The sequence below is a fragment of the Clinocottus analis genome, unplaced genomic scaffold, assembly GCF_023055335.1.
Source record: "Clinocottus analis isolate CAN_PGR_092001 unplaced genomic scaffold, fCliAna1.0.p SCAF_14, whole genome shotgun sequence".
NCBI classification, from domain to species: Eukaryota; Metazoa; Chordata; class Actinopteri; order Perciformes; family Cottidae; genus Clinocottus; species Clinocottus analis.
The window spans coordinates 12,192,355-12,218,607 of record NW_027175865.1 but is presented as its reverse complement, the minus strand read 5'-3'; the positions used below and the strand labels follow the sequence as shown (position 1 = coordinate 12,218,607).

The following is a 26,253-nucleotide window of genomic DNA, read 5'->3' as shown; positions in this document are numbered from 1 at the left end:
CCACCGAGCCCTGTCCTAACGCAGACTAATGGAGGACGGATGGGACAGAAAAGATAGACATGCTGTGATTCATACAGTTCCAATGAATACCCAGACCACTGTGAGCTTTGTAAATTGAATTATATTGAATATCATGAATGTACAGCCACAACTATGGCAAAGGATGAGAATATTCAGATGGCAGGTAGGGACCAGAGCTGAATCTGTGCCACGGTATAATGAGTGGCGAAGCTTTGGTGCTCTCATCTTCTTGAAAATGTTTTTGACTGTGAGCTTTCAAGTCAAAGTGGGCTGTGATTGGCTGCTCTACTAAGTCCACTGTCGGACCAAATTAGGCTGATGGTGATTATTCATCGAACAGATGGGGGAAGTTATACATATTCATCTCGGATTTTACATAGCGAGGACCTGGTGCGTGTTGTCACGCGTTTCTGAACTACAAATGTTCCCAAAGCTTGTTATTCCTGTGGACTCACTGGCCTAATGTAAGCAAATATAAACTAAATATTCCAATGTGGTAGGCAATTGGAAAATGGACTACAAATTAAGGCAAAAAGGGTAACATGAGGACAGCAAGAAGACAAATGGGGAAGAAAGTTTACAGGAGGCTGGGCATTCACAGAAGAACACCTTCGATATACTTGGACACAACATTTTTTTGGCACAACGCTGTGGGTCTCGGTGCAAATGGCCCAATTGGTTCAAGAAGAATATGAAAAACGGAGAGAATGTGATAAAAGAACAGGAGGATGTTGAATAAATGAAAGGCCGGGAACCGATGAATAGGATGTGACAGGGCCGATTTGTAAACGCAGAGTCAGGGATAAATGGAAAAATTAGCCGAGCTATTCACAGGATCTGACTCAGAACAAAATACTGCAGTCACGGCTTGCACACAAAAAGTGCGTACACACTCACACGACGAAAGCCTTTACCAGCCCTTCTGCATTACAACAACAACTGGTGCAGCAGACACGAAAGACAGAGACAGATGAAATAACAAGCATTTTATTGTGAAAAAACAACCACTCAAATAATATACTTGACCACAGAGGCTAAAGGTCATCATTAATTTGCTCATTGATATCACTCGCAAACGGCACAACTGCAACACCGTCAGGTAAAAGTCAACCTTTATGGTGATTTAACAGCTTGGAATCACGATACAGAGTCAGTTACATTGATTTTGAGACAGTAAGCCATGTGAGTTATACACATTACGACTCAATGGGGCCAGTATGGGCTCTTGCTCTCAAAAGCTGGTTACTGCATGACTGGTATGTTATATTTCATAATAATGAGTGAGTGGGAGAAAAAGCGAAAATGTAGGTTGGTGTACGCCTCTCTGTGCAACATGCATCCATATCTTTGTTTATTCGTATACTCCTAAAACTAAAAAGAGTATCGCCTGTCAAAAAGGAACACAGAGCAAGCCATTAAAATACCATCCCTTGCGGAGGGGTAGGAAACCTGCCTTTTCCAGCAGCTACATTTTATCATATAGATTGAGCTGTTATTGTAACGTCAATATATTTTTGTGTCCTTAACCAACAAAGAGGAACAAAATCCAGCGCAAAAACTCCAGCTGCATCTATTTCCTTGCATCGCTCACAGCAGTATCTCAACATGAAATAGGCAAGATTAAAAGCAAAAACTCACATGTGGGAAAAAAAAACGAAAAAAAAAACCAACAACATCAAATGTATGTAGCTTGCATCTTCGCAATACAACATATTGTTAGATCACACGTCTCCCTACCTTTAAACCAGGTCAAAAAAAGAGACTCAATTAATAATAAACAGTCAGATGATTGATCCACCAAATGCTGAAATCACTGAGAGTGGGAGGAATAAATATGGAGCAATGATGGTTTGAAAAGATTTGAGTGGAGAATAGTGTGTGTTTTTTATGTTAATTCCCTTTCAGGTGAATAGAAAGCTACACAGAGTACCAAATCTCATTATGCAAGGCTGTCATAGACTCTGTCTCCTCTCTTCCAGATGAATTGGTTTCATCCTCCCCTTTTTTTTTTCGCTCCATCTTTGTTTTTGGATATTTCTCTCCTCACTACTTTCCCTGCATTCCATTTCAAATTTCTGACATTCAATAACTTCCATTTCAAATTTCCATTTCAAATTTCTGACATTCAATAACTTCTTTCTGCATGGATGGACTGAAATCATATCCAGGATGACACGTCGTAGATTTGTCTTCCAGAATTAATTTCCATGACATAACATGAATGCCTTAATGAGTTTTATTTATTGCATATATGAGTTTTTTTTATTGCATATTGATACCACTGCAGAAGCATTTTGTGTACAATATGCACAGGTCCTTCATGACAGCTACTTTCTGCACGGAGGTTTTCTGTAACTAGCCCGGATCACTTTTGGACAAATTTAATTCAAAAGAAGCAGATAGGCTCTGGCATGTTAGCCTGTAGTGGCTACAGGCAGCTAAAACGCAGTATTCAAGATAAAGCTAGAGCTGAGGTTTTAAGTTCTAATGGTACTTAGCAAATCACAATTAGCTTTAGCTGCCAGTCTTTTTAGTCCTTTATTTCATCCCCTACTTTTGTGACCTAAATTGTCCTACAGTTATAATTATGAGGCATGAGAATAAGAGATGAACTGGAGAGCAAATACTTAAAGTGACATTTTTTGATAACCTATCTTTAATGCCAAAAACATTCATGATGGGAATTATTACTGTTCCTTTTCAAAAGTACTCTCACAGCATAAATGGCTGGTGGCTCTGTGAGGCTTTACTGCTAACGTCAGCGTGCAAATGCCCTCACAATTGACCCTTCACAAATCCCTGTTGACATTTCATCACATGAGTCAATAGTCATTTGAGTAGCTCGCCACTTTTAACTAGCTAGCTGCTCGAGTTGTAACTCTCTGGAGATACTTGAGTCATTAGTCAGGCAAGTTAACAGCAACCGCACTCTTTTCCTCAATCATAACTAGGCGTTTTTGTTGTGGTCCTCAACACAAAGTGTAGCTGAGACTGATGGGGATGTCCTTTTTTTGCTAGCATAAAGTTATGCACGAACTGACATTTGGACTGAGAAGAAAAGACAAGGAACAAGAGACAGAGTCACCATATTAACAAATAATCATGAGTGGAAAATAAATGCCAGTACCCAATGTTTGTACCAATCCATAACATTGATTTGGAGTGCTAACATTGACTAGTTATGCCAATCCAGGACACTTAAGAGAATTGTACTATCATGCAGCCTGCAATCTATAACTATTACATTGGCAAAAACAAATGACACACTCATTTAAACAAATGATATTCAAGGAAATTTCAGGCAAAATCCAAAGTCAGATGGCTTTACAGAATTGTAAAAATATTTCAGTCTGACCCAAGAGATGGATCAGCAATCCTTGAGCCACCCCACGAGCATTGGCCTTGTGATCACAGAATGATAGTCACCATCATGTCTTGGTTTTATGCACCGCAATGTAATTGGCAATAATCTATACTCAATTTGTGTGATACTGGGATGGACATGTCAAAAGCAGTACAGTCTGTCTGCTGGCTCAATACTGAAGACTTCTAACACTTTTCACCCCGAGGCAGTGCGGACCATCCAAGAGGCGAGGGATTAGTAAAGGGACGGATTAAGGCACATCCCTCACTTCAGAGACTAATCAAACATGTACCCTCTCATCTTTCTTATGCCCCATCCTCTCTGTTACTCTGTTTATTCAATCAAGACAAGCTGTTAACCGACATCGACTCACATTGGTTGAAAACGTCTCAATCCGTTTGTGTCCCCTTGCATACAAACTGGCACAATACCATATAATTTCTCATTAGCATACAGCTTTCTGTACCAGCTTTAAACATGAATAAATATGGCACTGTAGTAAACACACTTCCCTACAATGGAGTATTAAAACAATGTACTATAATTCACTTAACAGTATAGGAATCTGCTGTTTGCTTATCTGTCTCCTTAAACTGTACAGCATTTTGCAAAGTCCAGTGTCTCTGCACACCTAAACTTCAAACACATGGGTGTTGACAGAAAGCAAACAAGGAGGTTTAAAAGCATTACAAAGGATGTGAACACAATATATTACAGAAAGCCTGCGCATCTCACAGTTAATTTCAATTCTATGCTGTTTGTGTAATGGATTTCCTTGCTAAGCAGGAGCTGTCTCTCTGTACATTAGTTATGTATGTTTAAAGAGGAACCAAGAACAATGCATTAGTTACCAATTAGTAGTAACACAACAGTGGAAATTGGATGAAACATACCCCAATGGAGTTAAGAGAGAACAATTTAGGGGGGAAATTTGATAAGATGAAGAAAGACTGCACTGCCTGAGAATATATCTGGGATGCTCTAATCTTAACACATTTTGGCTCCTTGGTACCTTGAGGATAGTTTTTACTAAATCTTTCACAAGAACTGACAAAGAATTTATTTGATGAAAAGGTATATTACCAAATATCCATTAACCAAAACAAAGTAGTTAAATATCAAAGTTAAAATTACAACATTTTACTTTGTTAGAGATGGATTCATCAATTTGTGGCTGTGTGGAGGCAGACAAAATATCCAAACAATGTATTTATGAATACTAAATATGATTATGAAGTTATTATGACGGTTCCAGCTCATATGAAGTCATGTTTCTGACAACCGACTACTCTTTTTAGTTCCATTTTGGTCCTCACCAACTAAAATATCTACTTGTAATGGATTTTTTTGGGGAAAACATTGCAGGTGATTAAGCTTTTAAGTCTTAACTATACAGTAAATATGAACCAGAACTGTGATGTAGAACTGCAAAGTTGAATGCTACTACTATTACTTTACTGTATGCACGACAAGCAACCCATGTTCCATTACACACAGCACTTTGACTCAATATTATCAGAAATATCCATTAATGCAGGTTTAAGGCTTAAGGGTTCCTCCTCTAATGAGCCATCCTTTAGAAACTGAATTTCTAAAACCCAGCATTAAAGTCTAGCGATTACAATAGCTGCTTTTTAGTGAGACTGCGGTATATTCATTTATGTAATGGGGGCCTAAATGGTATATACATCTTGGTGATAAGATGGCCCTCATCACTGAGTTATTAACCACTCATCTTACACTTTACACAGGAGACCGTATTTATCTGGGTTCAAGTGTGTCACGAGGCTGAGAGCACACACATTGACATTCAACTTCTGTCTGATGAACAAAGGTAATTGGATCATATATATATATATATATATATATATATATATATATATATATATATATATATATATATATATATATACATATATACATATATATATATATATATACATATATATATATATATATATACATATATATATATATATATATATATATATATATATATATATATATATATATATATATATATATATATATATATATATATATATATATATATACAAATATAAAAAGTTTAAAAAAAACATGATAGAGTGGCCTTAACGAGGGACTGAGTTTGGAGCCTAATGGCTCTGAGTAGGGACACGGTAATATCTTCTTCATGGTAAATATCCATCTCCCCAGAATCATATTCTCTTCCCATTCACATGTCGCCGGTCATGACATTCAATAGTGTAATGAAGATGGAGAGTGCAGCTGCAGCACCACACTGAAGGTATAGACAATATATTAGTGGGAGCTGCTTCAGAGATCTCATATGTAACTTGAATACGTCACAGGAAAGTCTCATAGACATATGCATACAACATAGAGATTGAGCATCACTGAACTAAAAGGAAAGCTCAGCGGACATGAGGGCTTCTTCTTTTATTTGACTCAAAATCACCAAGCAGTTTAATCCTCTGGTTTGCCGCTGCTTTACAGAACAGGTGTGGCAAAGAGAGTCCCCATTTATCTTCGGGCTAACGGCACGGTAATCAAGCCACTACGGTGCTAATCATATATGAAAGACATAAATATAAGCAGCTTTCGCCTCCATGAATACCGTGAAGGTGCAGTGTTCCAGAATTGCTTCCTTTTCTATTTGTCTGCCCTTACAACTCAACCCATGACTGTGATCTGCTATGTTGGCAATGTTGTGAGGTGATATTATTAGTGCCATGATATTAAGTCATCTCAATTTAGGGAGGAGGACATGAGTGACAGCTCTAAAACCGTCACTAATGCTAATTCCCGCGCTGCTGGTGAAAAACATTAATCTGTAATAATGACAAAAAAGCCTTCTGTCAAGTAGAGGGGTTACTTCCTGTCCCCTCAAAACCCTTGACTGCCTCACTCACTCACAAAAGTCAATTTTATCTGCATAATGACAAAAAATATATATAAAAAGACTGCGATTTGGAACCGGCAATGTGGCGAATGCGTAAAGGACTGTATCAGTGTTGGGCATGTGGTGCATCTGTATGCATGCCCGTGGGTATTGTGAATGTCCATTGAGTGTGTCTTTCTTCCGCTCCTTATGAATGGCATTAGGCTCAGAAACAAGGAAACATTCAACACGAGCTGAAAGAAAACAAAAAAAAGCCAAGAAAAAAAAGCTATCAGTGATGGAGGTCATTGGTGGCCACGCTTATAATTAAACCAAAAAAAAAAATCACAAAATGGATTTGCGGTGTCTACTTGTGTCTCTGCTTGCGCCTGTGTGCGAACATTTGGCTAAAGCTATTTCTCACAGTGCAATTTACTGGTCCACTGAGACATTTCCATTTTCAACTGAAGGGTTTTGTTATTCAGGGACTCTGGCATGTGTGTGTGTGCGCGTATGCATGGCATCGAGCGAACAAGAGATTTAAAGAGAGAGCTTCAAACTGCAGTGAAATGAGTCAGAAGGGGGGATTAGCGAGGGGTTATAAGCCTGTTGTAGGAGTTAGGGCCTTTTTAGCTGAAGATCAGACAGAAGGAAGCACTGCAGCCAAATCAGACGCTGTGTTCTTCCCACACTCCGCTTCTCCTTATCATTGTTGCAGTACAATGACTGCTGCACATGCCCTTGGTTAGAGTGCCAGACTCTCAACTCAAAGAGGAGAAATCTGTGCTTTAATTGTTGAGCAGCAACGCTCATACAATTGAAAAGAAATTAAAATAAAGACGACACAGGGGAGTCGGACAGTTTTATTGTGCACTCCCACACACACAGACACACAGACACACAGACACACACACACACACACACACACACACACACACACACACACACAACCACACGTCTCACAATTCATCTGGAGACAATGTCAAAGTGAAAGGTATAATTTTCATTAAACAAAGCAAGAATCATAGGAACAAAAACCCTGTGGTCTGTGCCTACGTGTTGTTTATGCACATGGATGACATACAATCATTCACAATCATTAACCCAGTAGAGACATGTGTCGAGCGCGTAATTGACAGGGTAAATGACAGTGTTGTCAGTGTTTATTCATGTTTAAAGCCCTGCGTAGAATATCTATGAGGAATACATAATGAATCTGCCTTGTTCCTCCATTAGCTCACACAAGCTAGATCCAGTTGGTTGCGTCTCATGTACCTACACACGCACACACACACACACCTACACACACAAACACACACACGCACAAACACACACACACAAATGCAGTCACGCATGCATTCCCATGTGTAAAGATACATAAATGCATACCGCATCTCACACCTCCTGTTTCAGTTTGTAAGCGAAATGATGCGGATATGACAGATGAAAGCAGTGCCAATTATAGCCCTCTTTGGCCAAACACTCTGCATGTCTTCAGGTCTAGAGCCGAATGACTTAAGTACCCACTGTGGGATTGGCCTTTTCCCTCCAATTAGGCTTAGTTATTTTAGACATCTGCCAAAAAAAACGCAGCAGCCGAGCACATATTTCACCCTGTATTAGAGCTTGCCTGGTTGCCAAGATGATTTGCTTGTGCAGTGTCTGGGTTTATGGTGGTTATAAAGAATTAAAGTCAGCTAAAACAGTCAGAGCCTCATCACAAAGTGGACACTAAAATTGGTTGATACACTCAATTACGAATTGGGTCTCAGATTCTAATCCACAGCTATTGTATTCCCAGAGATCACAAGATGAACCTAGTCAAGTGTGAAAACCATAGTGATCACATTGTCATCTGTCCCTTTGACTCACACATGGGAACGGATTAAAGATGTCCGCTTTAACCTTCTGAGATGGATGAGGTTATGATTTGGGAAAGGTTATAATCATGGCTGTGCAAATGACAAGAACATGATGGCGCATTTTCTTTTGAAATGTGCATGCATATGATAGAACATCCTGTTAGGAAGCAAACGGGATGGTGATGAGAGAGCGTTTCACTTTAACAGCAAAAGAACGAGAGAGAGACAGATACAAACACATAAAAGAAAAAAACAGAGAGACACACACACCCACACACACGTACGCCTTTAAAAAGTGTATAGAGATAAGATTTGGCTGTCAGCCAGTGGATGATATTACAGGCATAATTCATTACTTGGTGGCCGGGGTTGAACTTAGATTTTACTAGCAGGAATGAATAATAAAAGAAAAAGAATGTGTGACTTTCATATAGCAAAGAGGCTCCAATAAAAATGGTAGATATATATATATATATATATATATATATATATATATATATATATATATATATATTGGAAAACAAGTTAAATGATATGAAGGGATGATGAAATAAACTACAGTGAAAAAAACGAGAAAACAAATGATCAGAAACTAAGGGAGAGTCTCGCTCTCTGTAGATATAGCATACATGGAAATACACCCTTGAAACCAAAGATCAAGAGGTTCAAAAAGATACATGTTTATAAACTTTAAATTATGAAGGTAATTAAAGACGGTAAACGGTTATCAGTTAAATAAAACCTGGTTTGGCTAATGGTTAACTCTACAGTATGCCTTGATAAGCTAGAGCCTGTGTTTTTACACTTAAGCCTTTAATACAAAGGATTATGCTGTCATAGAACGGTGTTGAAATCGAAAGATTTAAGTTTTCTTGTTTTTAATTATTACAATGTCGGAGCTAATTTCAACGGATGGGTTTAGGATAACAGCTACTAATGCGAGGAGCACATTCCTCGAACATAATACTATATATACTATAGTCCTGGTTTCAATACACCACATTGACACAAGAAACTATAAATATATACTTCTTGACAGACACAGGTCCTTAAGACTTAGTGACCATATATATATATATATACATATATATATATATATATATATATATATATATATATATATATATATATATATATATATATATATATATATATATATATATATATGTGATGTCCGCTATATATCCCAAAAAAAGGGTGTATTTTTTCTGACAGCAGAACAAAAAAGATCCATCACAACGATCTTGATCATAACCATAACTGACGTTTGTGAGTCATTATGTACTGGGAATGAGAACAGCAATCTCTTCCTGTGAATGGAGGCTACAAATCTGTTTAATGTGTGCTCGTTTTAAAATCAGTTTATGAGGAGGGTGTCAATCAAACATCCGATCCAACAAAGGGGATGAGTTTGTCAGCCTATCAGCGCTCAGCCTTGATTGGGTTCATGCTTCAGTCACGTCATCGGTTCCCATCAGATTAATAAGTCTGAGGGAAATGAGACCGGGAGGACTAACAAAGATTTTTTAAATGTTTTTTAAAAAGTAGAATAGATGAGTGGGATAGAAAAAATAGAGAGAAGTAAATCTCTTCAGCACCACGCCTCCATAATTTGGCATGCATTTCTGGGCTTCTCATGAATACATGATGCTTGAATCCACAAAGCAAGCACTGAGTCACTCGGCAAAATACTAAATGTTAAGTTAGGAAACACACATGGGTGATGGAGAGATTGGTGGCAGAGGTGGAAGAAGAGAGGGAGAGAGAAAGTGACATTAGAACAATTATCTGGACAGTGACTCATCTCGTCGGCACTTGAATGGTTCTCTAATTCAGTAATTCTGTCACATATGTTCCAAAAGTGATCTCATGAATGGATTATGAATTCAATAGTATTCAGCACTATAAACTACACTCAACAAAGTGTTTATTTTTATATTACAGTAATGAACTGTAAATATATCGGTTGATTCGCCTAAGTTTTCACTTGGAGTGGCAGTGGATGTTTCAACCATTAATTCTTTACTTTTAGCTACTTTCTAACTCTTTAAACTAACCCTACTTTATATTCAAACTATTACTTTTAGACAGTTAACTATTCTAACTGTGTTACATTAAGCTAGTTAATCATTCCAGCTGGGTATGTTGTCTCTATACTACTATACTAAATTGTTTGAACAACACAACTCTGGACCAATTACTTTTAGCGAGCATCTCAACTTCTTATTTGTTAATTTTGGCAATTTATTTCAATAGTTAACCCATTACTTTTGACATGTTTACTATTTCATCTGCTTATTATTCATCCAGCCTCTTTTTAGTTCATTTTCTCTGCTCGCTTGCTAACTAGTTTTCCGTCACTCAACTGTAAGAACTACAGTTAATGTGCAACAACTGATTCATGTTGATGGGCAACTTATAGCAGTTATTGTAAATTTGGTAAATTCCAACATCAAACCAATTTGTGAACTCATTTGGCAGTTTGTTTTTCAACTAAGTATGCAGATATATCTTTTAATCGAATCTTAATTTCTATTTCTTAGTTGAGTTAATGAGATTTCCATGAGGGAGGAGTGTGTGGGTGTGTGTGTGTGTGTGTGTGTGTGTGTGTGTGTGTGTGTGTGTGTGTGTGTGTGTGTGTGTGTGTGCGCATGCGTGCGTGCACTTAGGAGAAGAAGAAAAAAGATATCATATTGCTATTCCATCGGTGTTTATATTATACCAGTCTTCACTTTGAAGTAAAGAATTTTAACACAAGTGAGAGACAGAGAGAAAGACAATGTGTGTGTGTGTGTGTGTGTGTGTGTGTGTGTGTGTGTGTGTGTGTGTGTGTGTGTGTGTGTGTGTGTGTGTGTGTGTGTGTGTGTGTGTGTGTGTGTTCGCTGGCTCCCAAAAAACTTTCAAAACCACCAAAAAAATAAAACAGGATTTTCAAAGACAGCTGGCTCAATGTAGCCATAGCAGGAGGGCTGCAAAGTTAAAATTCAAAAACATGAAAAATATTTTACACCAGGTATGGAGGAAAGGAAAAAAAAAAAAAAAAACTTTAATATAAGCAAGCTTCAGAAAAGGAACACAGCCTTTTAAGTGAGTGTGGAGCGTAGGATGAGCTATGGAAGGGGACTGACATGGGTATGGATGATAGGAATGGACAGCTACACACAGAGGTGTGTGAAGACAGAGAGCGGGGAGAGGCTTTAGATGTTGATAAAAGAGCAAAAACAAAGCCAGCACACATCTCCACATATGCTCACACCGAGTTCGCCTGCTGGCTTAGTCATGAATAAATGGCCGAGTTGAGTGTGTGTGCGTCTGTTTATGTATGTTTGCTCGGTCTACTGTGATGGGAGCTACTGTACTAATGAAATACTGCGGTTCCTCACTTCATCCCAAAACTAACAGGACCTGAGCGAACACAAAGGCAGCAAAACACAGACAAAGAAAGCAGGCAGCAAGACGATAGAAAAAGAGGCAAAACTAAGACATACGATCAAAGATGCAGCAGACTGACCTCCTCTGGTCACCGACAACTACCAGAATGACTCTGTATAGAGGAACCTCTGCACATAATAATAACCCTTTCTCCACACTGCGAGAGGAAGATATAATCAGTGAGGAAAAACTCAATGAACAGGAAAAAAAAGATCAAGCTCTCATGGGAGATGCAAATAAATGCTGCACACTCGAGCTTCAAGTGTGGCAAAGGAAATAATGGAAACCAAAGATACAACACACATGGGAAAGAATCGAGGAGCGAGTAGAGACGTTAGAGAAATACAGCGATCTGACAGACAAAACCGGTGGAGTCAAACATTGGAAAATGTCTGACATGCATCGCATTTTTTTGTGGGCAGTACAAGCCATCTCAATCTGTTTCTCTTATTGGGCCCCAGAGTTGTTAATGGGAGAAGTGGAGGGAAGGTGAGATGAAGGGGTTACATCGCATCATGAGCCAGTAAGCTTGGGTTGGCTTCCACTAAGCGTGCTACACTGCTGGATCTGCTAACACCTTATTGCGGTGCAGCGCGCCACAGCCCTCTAACTGATCTTACTTTGCCCGACCACCACCACCACCACCGCCGTTAATCTATCTATCTCACACAGACAAGTCCAACCCTGGTGGATGCATCACCTTCCAATCATCCCATCGTAGCTAACCGCAGTAAGAAACGAGGGGAAGGCAAAGGAAAAGCGTGTAAGAGAGAAATAGCTATCGATTTGATCAGATATACTGTAACACGTTTAGTCGAGCTCAGCAGCTTAGCACCTTAAAATAGAGAGTTGGTGTGGCCAGAGTGTTTATAGGACAAAAACAGGAGTGGAGAGGAGAAGCAGCATCCTTGTCTGCTGCAAACAGAGAAAAGATCTTGCTGCGAAATTCAGAAATGTGCACGTAAAGGAATTTTACTCTGTGTTCTGCGATGTAAAACGTCCAAATCACAACATTTCAGTAGTATAGTTTAACAGTTTAGCCATACAATATTTTATTTGGAGGTGATTAAAATGGGTAAAGTTAGGATAATTTACTATCAAACTGCTCTTGTTCATTACCCAGTCTGTCTTCCCAGCAATCAAGCTGGAGAATACAATCGGATTACAGTTAGGTGTAAAGTCGAAAAAATATGTATTATTATCCTTTTAATTGAAGCAAACAATCCGACACTGCCATGTGACAGCCTTACAACTGGTTCTAATTGCCTGCTCCATTCAACCCAGTGAAAGGGTTAATTTTGCCAGTTGCCTCTTATTCCTGCCGCCACCTTCTTCTGTCCATCTCTCACAAGGGCACTCAGTCCAGACAGCTTCCAGCACAAACACACACACACACACACACACACACACACACACACACACACACACACACGCAGACAGGCATTGGTGAATTGAATTTGGTAACTGTTTGAAGTAGTGTAGATATGAGTCCTTTAACTGCCTTGAAGGGCTCTTGCAGGCTCACATACGAAAGTCCACAGAGAGAACCGCACACTAAAACACATTTACAACTATATGCACTTACGCAATGATTGATGTGATCAGAACTGCACTCATTCTCATTCTCTCAATAGGTATTTAGAGCCATGTAATATTGCCTTAAAGGAGAAGCAAGGCCTCAGAGTGCAATGCAGTGTAATCAGTGCTCAGTAGATTCTACAATATATGCCCACAGCATTAGCGGAGCGTGTCTGTATCCTTCCTGTGACGTCTCCCAGCATGAGAACATCCTATAGGTTTAGTGCTACAGGGGTTAATCTTACAGTAGCAGGCCCTTTATAGCGATTCATATTTGGTATATTTGCCATATTATGGATACCCTGAAAAGCCTCAATGGCAGCACTAATCATTTTGGATGACTTTGGAAATAGATTTAGCGGAGGCAAGAATCCCATAAGCTACATTCTCATCATAGCTTAAGCGCCATAGGATTTAAACCACATTTATATGAGGGTTTAACACACCATCAACTACTTTAATGTACTGATAATCATACCAGCCCTGTTAAAGTACAACATGACTCAATTCAAGCTGAAAATACTTCATGATGTTATCACTTCAGAGAATATATACTGGACTGTGATATTATTTTCATTGCAACATTTCGATATTTAATGACCCTCCATCTTCAGTATCCCCAACAGATGAACACTTTTCCGTGAAAGCAAATAACCCTGCTTTCCTAATTATAGAACGCCTTGCTGCTTCATGAATGTTATGAATTTGTTTTACAAGACGTGCAAGTTTAACAAAGCATCATTTAATAAATGAGATCAGACCCAACGGGGGACATTCATAACAAACGGGCATTTTAACAAGAGACTTTGATGTTTAACGCACTGGTTTGAGAGTGAGTTCTGCTCTAATTCCAAAGGATACGCGCACGCAGCAACCATCTCCATTAAGAGACCCACGAGCCAGTTCCCAAGCGATGGCGAGAGATTGGCAGCATCTAATTATGTTCCGAGGCGGTCTATTCCTTGAAGGTGCCGGGGCGCTATTCCACCAAAAGCACTGTTCTGAATCTCATGAGTCGCTAGCGTGCTAGATTTAGGATCACCGGCTAAATTGGGTCCGGGAGAAAGGTGCTGATGGTGTGGTGAGAGGAGATTGGGCTGCTATGATACCGGAACCGCAGGGGGAATTAAAACGCTGTCAGGCTGCAAGCAATAAAACCTATCAAAGCATCACCGGGGATTTTCTGCTTCACTTGAGCACATATAGAGAGAGTCATATGGTACTAATGGCTGATTTTAATGCTCATGTGTAGTGACCGACTGTGAGTGCACTAAAAGGCTCCATACGTATCGAAGAAGACATCATGTTTAGAGAATATGCCGGAGAGTAAAATCAACACAAAAACATCTTGTTTCGTCTGTATTTCGTGTGTATTGCAACTCTGTCATATTCATTTCTTTGTCAAAATTAGAGAGTTCAACTCTGCCTCTGCAAATCCCAACAAGCAAGAAAAATGACATAGCAACGGGGAGCCCCTCCGGAGACACAGCTCAGGAAATATCCTTGCATAAGGACATCTCCAGAGCTGTAATTGTAATAGGACAGGATGCCACGTGTCAATGTCTCACGCTGTGTTTATGTGGCATGCGTCGCAGCTGAGTGGGAAGCATGGCGTGTGCGTGACTATGCACATAGAGCTGAGGCTCAGGAGAAAAGTTTGAGTTCAACAGAGAAATCAAGATGCATGCAGTAACGTTCCTGCAGAGTCAGGGTCCCACTGTGGGGATGTTATCTGTTCTCCATGTCGAGCCTGAGCTTTTCTCTTTTGAATAAACACGGTGAACATCAGTGGGAAGACGCAACAGTAAATCCGATGAGTGGCAACGACTTCTGTGATACGCACTCTGGTGAAAGATGTGTTTGTGTGTGTGTGTGTGTGTGTGTGTGTTTGTGTGTACACTAAATGTGTGAGAACAATAGGTGGATGATCACATGCAAGCGATAAAGGAAAAACACAAGAAAAGAAGAAATGTATTACATTTGTTATTTAGTAAGGGAATCTATACCATCGTCATGTTTCAGGGCGGCGTTCTTTTGCTGATAGTATTCCAATCCCACACACACACATAGAAATTGTTTACCTCTGGTTGCGCTGTTTAAGAAGATGCCTTATGATCCTGCATCGGGGATTCAGTGGAGATAATGCTCTTAAAAAGATCAGAGCTGGGACAATCAGTCTGAGCTTTTTGGATTCCCAGAATAGCTAACTCTTTGAATGTATGAGGTTTCTGCAAGACCCCGAGGCAACTCATTACAATTTCAGCAGAGCAACGGCAACTGATTAACAACTCAAATTGCACTGTATGGCTGTTTTAGTTTGAAGCGAGCGCTGGCAAAATATGGTTTAACAGTATGTCATAAAGCTTTAGTTTTAAACTTGGCCAACAAACAATTCAATTTGGTCTTTTACTGCCTCTATTTACTACAAACCAAACCACTTTCATGTCAGCAGAGCACACTCGTGGGAGTGGTTTCAGCACAGACCATATATGATGAAAGAAATCAGAGCGCCAACTATCATATATCTCACTTTCTACAAACCACATGACCCGCAAATGGGGATGTTATTATGGCTTATGTTTAACTTTTAGAGCGCTTTGTGGTCACATAAATCTTGCCTGCCACACTCCATTGCATGAGATGCTACGGAAGAAGATGATTCATCTACATTTGATCATGACAATCACTTCATGCTTGTGCTTTGTGGATTTTCAAATGTATTATGATTATGATGTATGCTACATTTGCACAATTTGACACAATACTTTCACATATCTAGTGGCATAATATGGACCCATGAAACACAAATATTTGTATTTTATGGTTTAGGACAGGAACAGGTTGATAACTAAAGTGACTGTAAATCAGGGCATTTCTTGTGATAACCGATGTAATTGATCTATTTACACATATCCATATGACTGTACCTCCTACAATGTATGTACCTTGAACAGAGCCAGGCCACCTGTTGCCCCCTGCCTCTGATCCAAGCTAAATGAGGTTACCTTTAGCCGAGTGCCAGCTCTGCGTCCCGCGACAGCCACAAGCGTTGTATTGCTATATTCCCTTTCAGAGAGAAAGCTAATGAGTACAAACATGTGGGGCTACTTTAACCTTGCGTGGTACAATCTCCATTGGTGCATGTCCATCAAGCATGTATATGGTGTGTGTGTGTGTGTGTGCTTGTTTTAAACTAGTAGTGTGCTTTATGTAGCAAAATAAAGCATACTTTGATTCGTTGTGGATATCAAAGATAAAAGCTTTCTCTAACATAATAATTCTGTAGGTGTATAATGCTGGCCTCTGTCAGTCCAATACGTGATTTTGAGTATGAGCTTCTTTCTGCAACCGCGACACCCACACAGCATGCAAATAGTAGAGATACACCTCATTGTTAAAAAGCACACACTTGGGCCGTTGTGGCGATGCCTTCACACACTGCGTGGGCCAGAGGGGTATTACTGCATAGGGGTCCAGTGGCCTCTGACTCCAAGTTTAATTACATCGCTGGCCTCTGCAGCAGTCTCATTTCATCTACCTTTCTAATTGCTGTGATGGTAGTAGGAGGGCCAGGTGATGACACAGCCTCTGGTCGCAATGTTTAGCAGGGAGACATAAATTACCCAAGGCGTCTGTGAAGGGGCCGCCGTCCGGCTCCAAAATACCTCCACGTCTCTGTGGTATTCCATGGAAATCGGGGGCATGTTATTAACTGCAGTAACTCATTTTTAGACGTTTAAAGTTGCAGGGCATAACCTGATTTGCTTTGAAGCATTTTTTTTTTTACCTTATTGTTTTCCATGTACATACATTTTCTCAGTTACCCTTGAGATGATACTTAATTAACCCTGGAACCCGAAGGACCTAATGAATGATCCTCTAACCACATGGTGCTTTAATTAAAGTGTGAAGTTTTAGCTCTTTAAAGTTTTACATACCATACCTTCCACAATCATTTCCATAAAACTTGCCAAACACATCCTCGGGAATGCATTCGCTTCAGAATAACCAACAAGGGTTTTGGACACTGGGCCTATTATTAGGTAAGTCCTGATGTTGTTATTAAGGTGAGCAAATCTAATTTGACCGATAAGGACGCCATAACACCTGAATGAATACATTCTCCATGAAATCACATTAAATTCATCACACATAATCCCATGGTTTGTGAGCAGAGTGCAGCTCAGAAAACATTCTGTATTCACTCCCGTCCCAGCTGCTGCTGGTTTTATATTTACTGCTCCTCACTTGCTTTCATACTTGGGGAAAACCTGCTCCTTTCCTGTTCCATACCAACTGTGATGAATGCTGCCCCTCAGTTGTTTTATACACCACAAAGCAGAGTTGTAAGTCGTCGTAAAAGCATACAAAGCATGGAAAAAAAGAAACAGAAGCACGCAGTATCAGATTTGCGACAAAGACGTGTCAACTCAGAGTGAAAATGTTATGACTCAAGACTCCCCTTGATGAATGAACAGAGACAACGACAAGAGATGATGGTCCAAAAGGAAATAAGTAAAACAACTGGAGCTCTTTGTGACTTCAGAAATCAGTCCTTCTGAACTGTCACAAACTCAGACGACACTTTTGTGTTGTTAAAGAAACAAATGCAGACAGATGGGAAAGCAAATGCACTTAGGGAACCAACAACTTGCACTTTAAAAAACGCCACTCCACATGAAATCCCATCTCGCCACTTAATGCTTTGCACTACATACGCTGCAAGGTATGAACATTCTGAATGAAGGAAATGACAGTTACACTTTGTGCATTATTTGTGCTCCCTTCTGTAATGGGGATCTGTAGCCTCCGAGTTAACGCACCCTTTAAAAACACGGTATTTTAGAAACGAAGAATACCGTTTCCTTAATTTAACACTCAAATGTGCTAATAGATAATGCAGTATATGTTGATGTCCTATCTAATCTATGTTATTTAAACAGTTAAAACCAAATGAGGAATGGGAGAAACTAGTTGTAAGCTTTGCCAGTTTGAAGTCAAATCTGTGGTAAAGTTGAAAGTAGCCAGATGTGTTTTTGGATTAAATACTTTGTAACTATTAATCCCCTGTTGAAATAATTGTCTTAACAGCCCACTGTTAGTCAGTGTTGTAGGAGTGTGATGCTAAATTGGTGGAATAGTCTTTTAACAGCAGCCTTGACCTCCTACCTCCAGCCGGCTTCGCTCTGTAAATGAGTCTGTTCAACAGTTTCAGGAATCAATTCAATATTTTATGCAGATTTATAACCACTGTTGAGAGCCACATTTGCATTCAACTTTCTCCGTGCAGTCTAAAGCTATTACAGTAGAACCTGTGAACATCTCTCTCCCCTGTTCCCTCTCTCACTCTGTAACACTCAAATTCTAAATAAATCAGAAATTAGACATTGAAGAATGCATATTGGCCTCGGCTTGCAAACAAATACATGGACTCACAAAGACACAATCTATCTCTATTAACCTCAAGACCTACATGTACAGAAAAATTAGAGGCTACAGTATCACCATGTCTCCATGGCAACTCTGCTCTGTCACATGCACACACCTGCATCCACCATGCATGCCTCCAGACTGGGATTCCACCTGTCCACTTTGTTTCATCTATAATATGCATGCCGCAGCTTCGACAAGACACTGGACCTGAGGAGGTTCTCTAAACCCGCACACAGGCATGAACGATTGCTCATGCATCAACGTTCACGCATACAGCGCACGGACTCACACAGAACTAATGAAACATGAAAACTGGCAGCACATGAAAATCACAGCATGAATTCAAGCGGATTCTTCTTAACCTTATTCGAACAGACAGGGACAGCCGATTCAAAGAATACGTGGTATGTACAGCAGCGCCTATCGAGGTGTATATCTAGTTCTTTTATTTCAGACTTAAGAGTCCATATAGCAACAAACAGAACAACAACAATATATAAAATGCAATACACTACAATACGAGGGCACAGGTATAATCATTAGTTTTAAAAAAAAGTCCCTCGTGGTTAAAAACATACAGACACTGTATGAGGCCTTATTCAACATCATTGCTCTTACTCTTGTATTCATCAAGCCGACACATGCAACACTGGACACACACATGCACACACACACACGCACACACACACAGCCACACACATCCGATCCTGTTAGATCCCACCACAAAGGAGTCCAGGCTCTTTCCATCTGCTTCCACAGAGCACAGCGTTCCACTTGTTGGCCTGCGAACACGAAGCATCCTCTGCTTATAAGGAGCCGTAACAGAGGCCGATGGGTGTCACAGGGGGAAATGCGGTGGATGACGAGGCCAATAGGCTAAGGCAGATGAGTCTGTGCCCTCTGAGCATGGAGTTAAGCAGTGGAACTAGTGCTGCTTGTGCGTGAGCTGCAAAGGATAGCAACTGAGTGTGTATTATTGAGGATATGGAAATATGCTATTGCGTAATAGGAGTGAACAAAAAGAGATAAGAAGGTGTTTTGGAGTGTGTGTATAGTAATGTTATGGAATACATATAAGAGAAATAAAAGCAGAATGCAACAGAACGATGGGATAGAACATAAAAAGGTGGAACTCGTTAATAAGTTTGAAAGAAGCAACGAAAGAAAAAGCATCTGATAAACACGTGAACCTCGCGGGGCCCCCCCGCACTGCACTTTAAAAAAGCAGATTTAGATGGTTTAAATCAATACAATCTGCCAGCTATTGCTCATTCTCCGTCCCCAAGGGCTTCACATTATGAAAAACATTACATAAAAGGCAAATAATACTTCTGCGGCCCGTTCAGTTACAGGAACACGCACACCAACACACACAAACACACAGGTCCACACACACCAAGTACCAACCTCAAATTGCTCCGTCATTGCCCAGTAGAAACTCCAAGCTCATCTTTGCACAAAGAGAGTTATTAACACAAAAACAAATTGAATTAACCGTTCTCTCTGGTTGTATTGTGGCAGTTTCTTATCCCTCGTGTGATCAATATTAATCAGAGATGTGAATCATCCCGGCAATTCTAGGCACTTAATTTGTTTTGTTTTCTCCTCCCCCCCCCACCCTCATCCTCCTGCAACTCCAACCTATTTATTCCCGAGGAGGCCCATCTTTTCACTTTTCTTGCCAAAAGGCTTAATTAATTGTAGAGAGTGAGTGTATAGGGCCGGGTGTTTTTTTCTGTCCCATTGCTTTTCCTTTAGCCTTAGCCTCGCCCAAGCACAGCCATGCTTATAGCGCCCCAAAACAAAATGGCACTCACTGCAAATATTGACACAGTCACCCGGGGCCGCGCCAAATGAATGTCGCCCCAGCGACGGAGGCATCTGTGACTCCAAATGGAGCATGGCAGAGCATAAGAAGTAGGAGGGCACAATATGTGACGCTGCGGGGAGGAGAAGAGAAAAGTAGTTACTTGCCCTCAGAACAGCTTTCACCTCTGATCCCTTCCGCTTCTTCAGGTGTTCTTTTAATATCTACTTCAGCATGCCGCCGGATTCATGCGCACTCCAAAATGAATACAAACATTACTGTTTCCTCTCATTGGCCCATGCTAAGCTGCAAACGTGGCCACTGAGAACTGACCACAGACTTTCTAGACGTGGCGATGAAAAGTCTTAAGCCTTGTTGTTGGTTAATACTACTGGAACAGGCTCCACCGACCACACTGACAGAAGAAGATAGCCATACCCTACTTCAAATAACAAATCAACCTGGGCCTTACTGTGTTCTTTTGTTTAAAACTGACAAACGAGAGGGACAACCGCCAGCCAGGATGCAAGCTGTCTCATTGCCCCTCTTCCATATGCATTTAAACAGCATGCAAGAAAACACATGCCACTATTACTTTTGTGCTGTATTATCTCCCTCCCGCTGTGTGCGTGTGTGATCGTGTGTGTGTTTGTGTGTAAATGCCTGCTTTTGCACACTTGCCAATCAGCCATCAGACTTATTTGAGTAGAAGTGTGATATGAAATGGAGAGGAAAAGAGGGAGATGAGAGACAGAGAGAGAGAGAGAGAGAGAGAGAGAGAGAGAGAGAGAGAGAGAGAGAGAGAGAGAGAGAGAGAGAGAGAGAGAGAGAGCTGTAGCGTTGCCAGCATTAGTTCATGGGCGGATGTTGAAGATGTTATTCGTATCACATTTACAGGCCTTATAAAACTGCCACATAACTGGGTGGTTTTCATCTCCAGCAGATATGTGTCACACTGTCACTCGTGTCACATTTCCAGCAGCTGCTCAGATGATTATTCACTGATGGCGCAATCGTTACGCGCAGTCTCATATATCTGTCTCATTTAACCTTCCCGCTGTTCCACGGTCAAAATGTACACAATTCATCCATTTATTCTGTCATAAATATGTGTTTTTTCAGCTCCTCTTATTGCCCTATGAGGTTTCCTCCCCACTCAATATTCAAAGCAGTAAAAAGAGTTTTAAAAGAGAGAAGTTTTTACAAGCAGTTACAGCCGAGCATCAATTCTTGCAACATTCAGAAATCCTTCTCCTCCTGTCATGGGACCGGTAAATTACCACCCTTTACGTCTGAGTAAAGAAAACATTGCCTACAACGTGACACCTCGCTACACTGATCCGCTCTTGTTCTTCAGCTTTCCAGCAGAATACAGTGCTTCGTATTTTTCCGACATGTCATTCTGTGGAAGTGCCACAATAACAAGTGAGCATCTGAGAAACTGGGAATAAGGCACTTGATCTCATTGAGAAACTCTTTCCTGGAACCACAGCCGCCCCGTAAGTAAGCTCTTCCTGAAGGAGCCACAGAGATCTCTGGAGATGTCCTCGACCAGGTTGGTGAGGGACATACGGTCCTAGAGCGGAAGGTTTTGCTCCTGGAACAACTCCAGCCAAAAAAGAAGACGTAACCGAAAGGGAGGCAGATTCAGAGTTTCCCAGAGAAGTGAACAACTTGGGCCACAAAGGCCTGTTGTTCTTTTTCAAGCCATCACTATTACACACAGACACTTGTAGCCGTAGAACTGTAGTACATATTCAACATGCTAAATGAGGATGTTTGTTTTCCACAGTGATAATGTGAAGAAACTGGACAACATTTATACAAACTGAGTTTTCTTTATCAATAAATCACATTGGTCGGTTGTGACCGTAAATACAATCCTACATCAGTTGTAAAGATAATGTATATGATACACTTTGGAATAGGAGGTGTAATATATACTCAACCAGTGAGTAACAGTCACTTTAACATATTTATATATTTTAAATTACAGAATAAGTACATTTCTCAATAATCCCTATGTCTGGCCATATAGTTTGGGTTTTATTTGAGCAGGTGTACAAACATCTGTCTCTGAGATTCTGTTGCCAGGCCAAGACATATTTAAAAATGTAACTGACTTTTTCCCAGAAAAGAAATCTGCTCACTGTGGATAGATAACCCAGAGATTTTTGTTTTAAAGTTATTGAATGATGGCCAAGTAAAATCACAAGTAGATGCCACTGATGTATAGTTCAATATTTGACAATATTGGTGAAATGGGTGCATTTGATCTAGTCTAAATTAATGCAGGATGAAGAAATTAGAGAGCCTGTAATGGTTTAAAACTAAATTCAATGTCATGTTTTTGTTCGTCTTGTTCGTCTCTTGAGTGTCCTACAGGAACACAAAGGTTAGAAATACAGGATGTATCGAAAAACCACAGGAAAGACAACGTGGATGCTTTTCATGGGCAATTATTGTGTGGGAAGTTGTGGCACGCAGCATGAATTAACCAAATGTAGACACCGGTTTCTTCATTATCTGGAAGCCATGTTAGCTAAACACATACACGTGCAGCATCAAGAACTATTCAACCAATGCTTCAAATGTTCTCAGAATGACCAAAAGACAGATGCCCTAAATAGATTTGAGCAAGGTTGGAGGCTTTGGTTACACATGATGCTATATTAGACTCAGAGACTTTGAAACCACTTTAACCATTGCCCCTGACCACTCTTTGTCCTCTACACCACAGGGTTAAAAAGGAGCCTCCTCATACATCCAGCTCATCAGCCATCATCCATGGGTTGCTCATCTCTGCTAAAAGGGGACACGGCCCTGCCGGCTCCATTAGTTCTGACAGCAGCCCGGAGAAATAAAACAAACAAGGTTATTCGCCGAGTTTAAAAAAAAACAAAAGGTGATGTTATTATTCCAGCCCGCAATGAGGGTGGAGGCACACACACACACACACACACACACACACACACTGTCACACAGTGCAGAGAGGTCTCCAGATGAAGTCATGTGTGCCTTTAACTTGGTTCTGTGGTTAAAAAACAAATTGTTTTCTAATGATTGTGCACCTTAAAAGTCATTTTCATCGTCACTGGACTTTCTATTCAGGATATGAGTAACACTGCTGACTAAATCTGACATGATAATCAAAATCCTCAATGGTGCCAAGACCCAAAGAGACATTCACTGCTCACGAAGCAGTGTCCCTGTGCAAGAGCCTACACCAGTCCACCCGCGGCTGCTGTAGTAAAGTCGGGCTCGACTCAATGGCGGAATGAGGAAAATATTGTAAGAAATTGTTCAACATGCTACAGATGGCTACTTGGGGAATAAAATAATCGAGGTCGCTGCAGCCATGTGTGTAACACTCCATAATTTAAGGGGGTTTGATAGTGCAGTGGGAGTTTCTTATGAGATGCGTGCAGACACACACACACACACACACACACACACACACACACACACACACACACGCACACACTGCATGCTCAACAGATGGATAGAAACAAGAGACAGAGAGAGGTTGCTCGGAGGCTCCTTTGCACTCCCGTTGTCGCGTCCTGGTTGTCATCCCCGTTCAGCGTCACTGGAGCCACCTGCTCGCTATCGGGGGTAGACAAGGCCGGCGTCTGAGGAAACCGTTTCCACAGACTCGATAGGGGAAAAAAACACATCATTCTACTGAAAAATAACACGGAGTAGACCTGGGAGGACGCGTGGTAAGAACAAGTGGCACTGCGGCAGACGCACGCCACAGTCAGGGGCGCCCCACAAACACACCGGACCTTCACCCAGTGCGTGGTCAGGTAGCTTTCAAAGGGCTTTCTGTTGGCTGGTGAGACGCCAGTACGGATGTAAATCAACCCCCCACCCCTTTCCCCCCTTTGCCCCTCCACCCCTTTCAATCCCGAGTGCACGCTCACTGGCGTCCTCTCGGTACATCCTGGCTCTTTAGCATTCAACGAGAGGAAGCACACGCTCACTCAGGCGCACACTTTCACACAGCATCGGCTTCAGCCCTCTATCCTCTGAAACTAGACATGAACCAGGACACGGAGGAGACATCCTCCTGCCCACAATCATGTCCTGGCCATCAGGCGCACTGTGAAGGAAGTGTCGACGCTGTGAATCAGAAATGGTCTTCTAAACTCAAAATGGCATCGTGGAAAACCCCCACGAGAGGGAAGAACACAACATCACTATGCGTGCGTGCTCGCACGAGTGTGTGGTGCGAGGGCGGTGGACGTGAGCGCTGAATCAAGCAAGTCAGTATAGGAAGGTGGGAAGTGAAAGTGACTGTGCATGCGATGTGCGCACAATGTGCTGTGTGTGCGTAAGTGTGCGTGGGTGTGTGCGTGTTTCTTTTGGCCACTGCGCAAAGTTACAGGTCTGCCAGCGGCTTTGGAGGCAATCATACAGCCCTCTGTGTCTCCCACCGAGGGGTTCAGCATTCAGGAGGCTGCTGCTGTCCACCTGTGCTCAACTAATGGGCTGTAATTCAACTGCTGAGATGCATTTGAGGGGGTTTCTGTTCCCGGTACTTCCGTTCAGGTTCACTGATCACATCCCCCGCGGGCAACTGCCGATGTACTCCAGTCTTGTGAAAAGAGGGTCCAGTCCCCCTTTCAATTTCATACTATATGCGTCATTAAAACCGGACTACACACTGATCTTAACACACGGATGCTAAGAATCGAATAAATAAATACGCCGGCAGACTGCAAAGCGTTCCGAAGTACAAGGCGCAAAGAAACAGTCCATGTATTTTAGTTTAATAGATAATGCATTACCTGATCGCTGTCAGCAGTAGTTATTTGATGCGACGGCTATTCCCCGATCGGTTCCGTGGATACAAATTAAGTTTCCCATCCATGGCACGTCTCAGATGGAGTGGGAGACTATCATTCATTCACCCTCGCTGCCGCGCGGATTCTTCTCCCCACAAATGTTCTCTCCGAGGCATCCCACTTCTGCGCCTCCGAAACAGACCGAAAATAATAATAAGTGTAAAAAAATAAATAAATGGAAATAAGGAGGGCTCGCTAAGGACATGGGATCATAAAGTAGCCATTGATCACACGAAAGAAGGGGAAAGAAGGCAAAAAGGCAATTCAAAAATGAAAAGAGGAGGGGACGTCGGTTTACATGTCCAGTTTTGTTCAAAAAAAATAAATCCACGTCATATAATCTCCATGGTTTTGCGCATATAGGCACGCTGGATATTCCAAAGCAATGAGAGGAGGGAGAGCTCACTCACAGGCAGCAGCGCCGCTGCAGCAGGGGCTGAGTGGGATAACGGCTTTTTTTTCTACTGGTGCCCGGTATTCCAAGTCCAAGGAAGCTTTTCATTTGAAGTAGAGGTGGAGAGAAATGGGAAATCAATTTGTTTTTAAACAACAACAATCCTTACTCCGTTTACGGACCCTTTTCTCTCCACTATGATGTCAGAGGGTGTAATGTGTCCGTGGCTCTCGCCTGCTCTGGCATTTGGGATAGGTATCCACAGGCAGCGGCTCGCAGTCGGGCATCTGGCTCCCCTGCAGTCGCTTCGAGAGCGGAGAACAGAGATGCGCGAACTCGCCGCCTTCCGCCGGGGATCCGTCAAGCGCGCTCACGACGACAACCTTCCTCCCTCCCGCTCTGGCTTCCCACTCCCACTGCCATCGCTCATACAGTGACGTCAGCGCGCGCGTTTTCCAAATACAGCAAGTGCACATGCAAAGTTTGTCACGAAATTCGCATCTTATGACACCTGCGTGTATCCCACTGATAGGAAAACAACTGTTAGTCCAGTGAAGCAAATGCAACACATATTTATTATATACAGTAGTGACACAGTGTTTCTGAGCAGCAGTCGCCCCCCAGCAGTCCTGGTTCTGGTTCTCCTGTG

The 26,253-nt window shown here is 41.3% G+C and overlaps 1 protein-coding gene across 3 annotated transcripts in view; it reads right to left on the bottom strand.

Moving 5' to 3' along the window:
- adgrb2 (adhesion G protein-coupled receptor B2) overlaps nt 1–25,908 on the bottom strand; it is a 186,821-nt gene extending 160,913 nt beyond the window's left edge. For all 3 annotated transcript variants that reach the window (XM_068576099.1, XM_068576101.1, XM_068576102.1), the window contains exon 1: nt 25,154–25,908. The gene's annotated coding sequence lies outside the window, so the exon portion shown is untranslated. The remainder of the gene's footprint in view (nt 1–25,153) is intronic.
- Between the last annotated feature and the right edge of the window lie 345 nt (nt 25,909–26,253).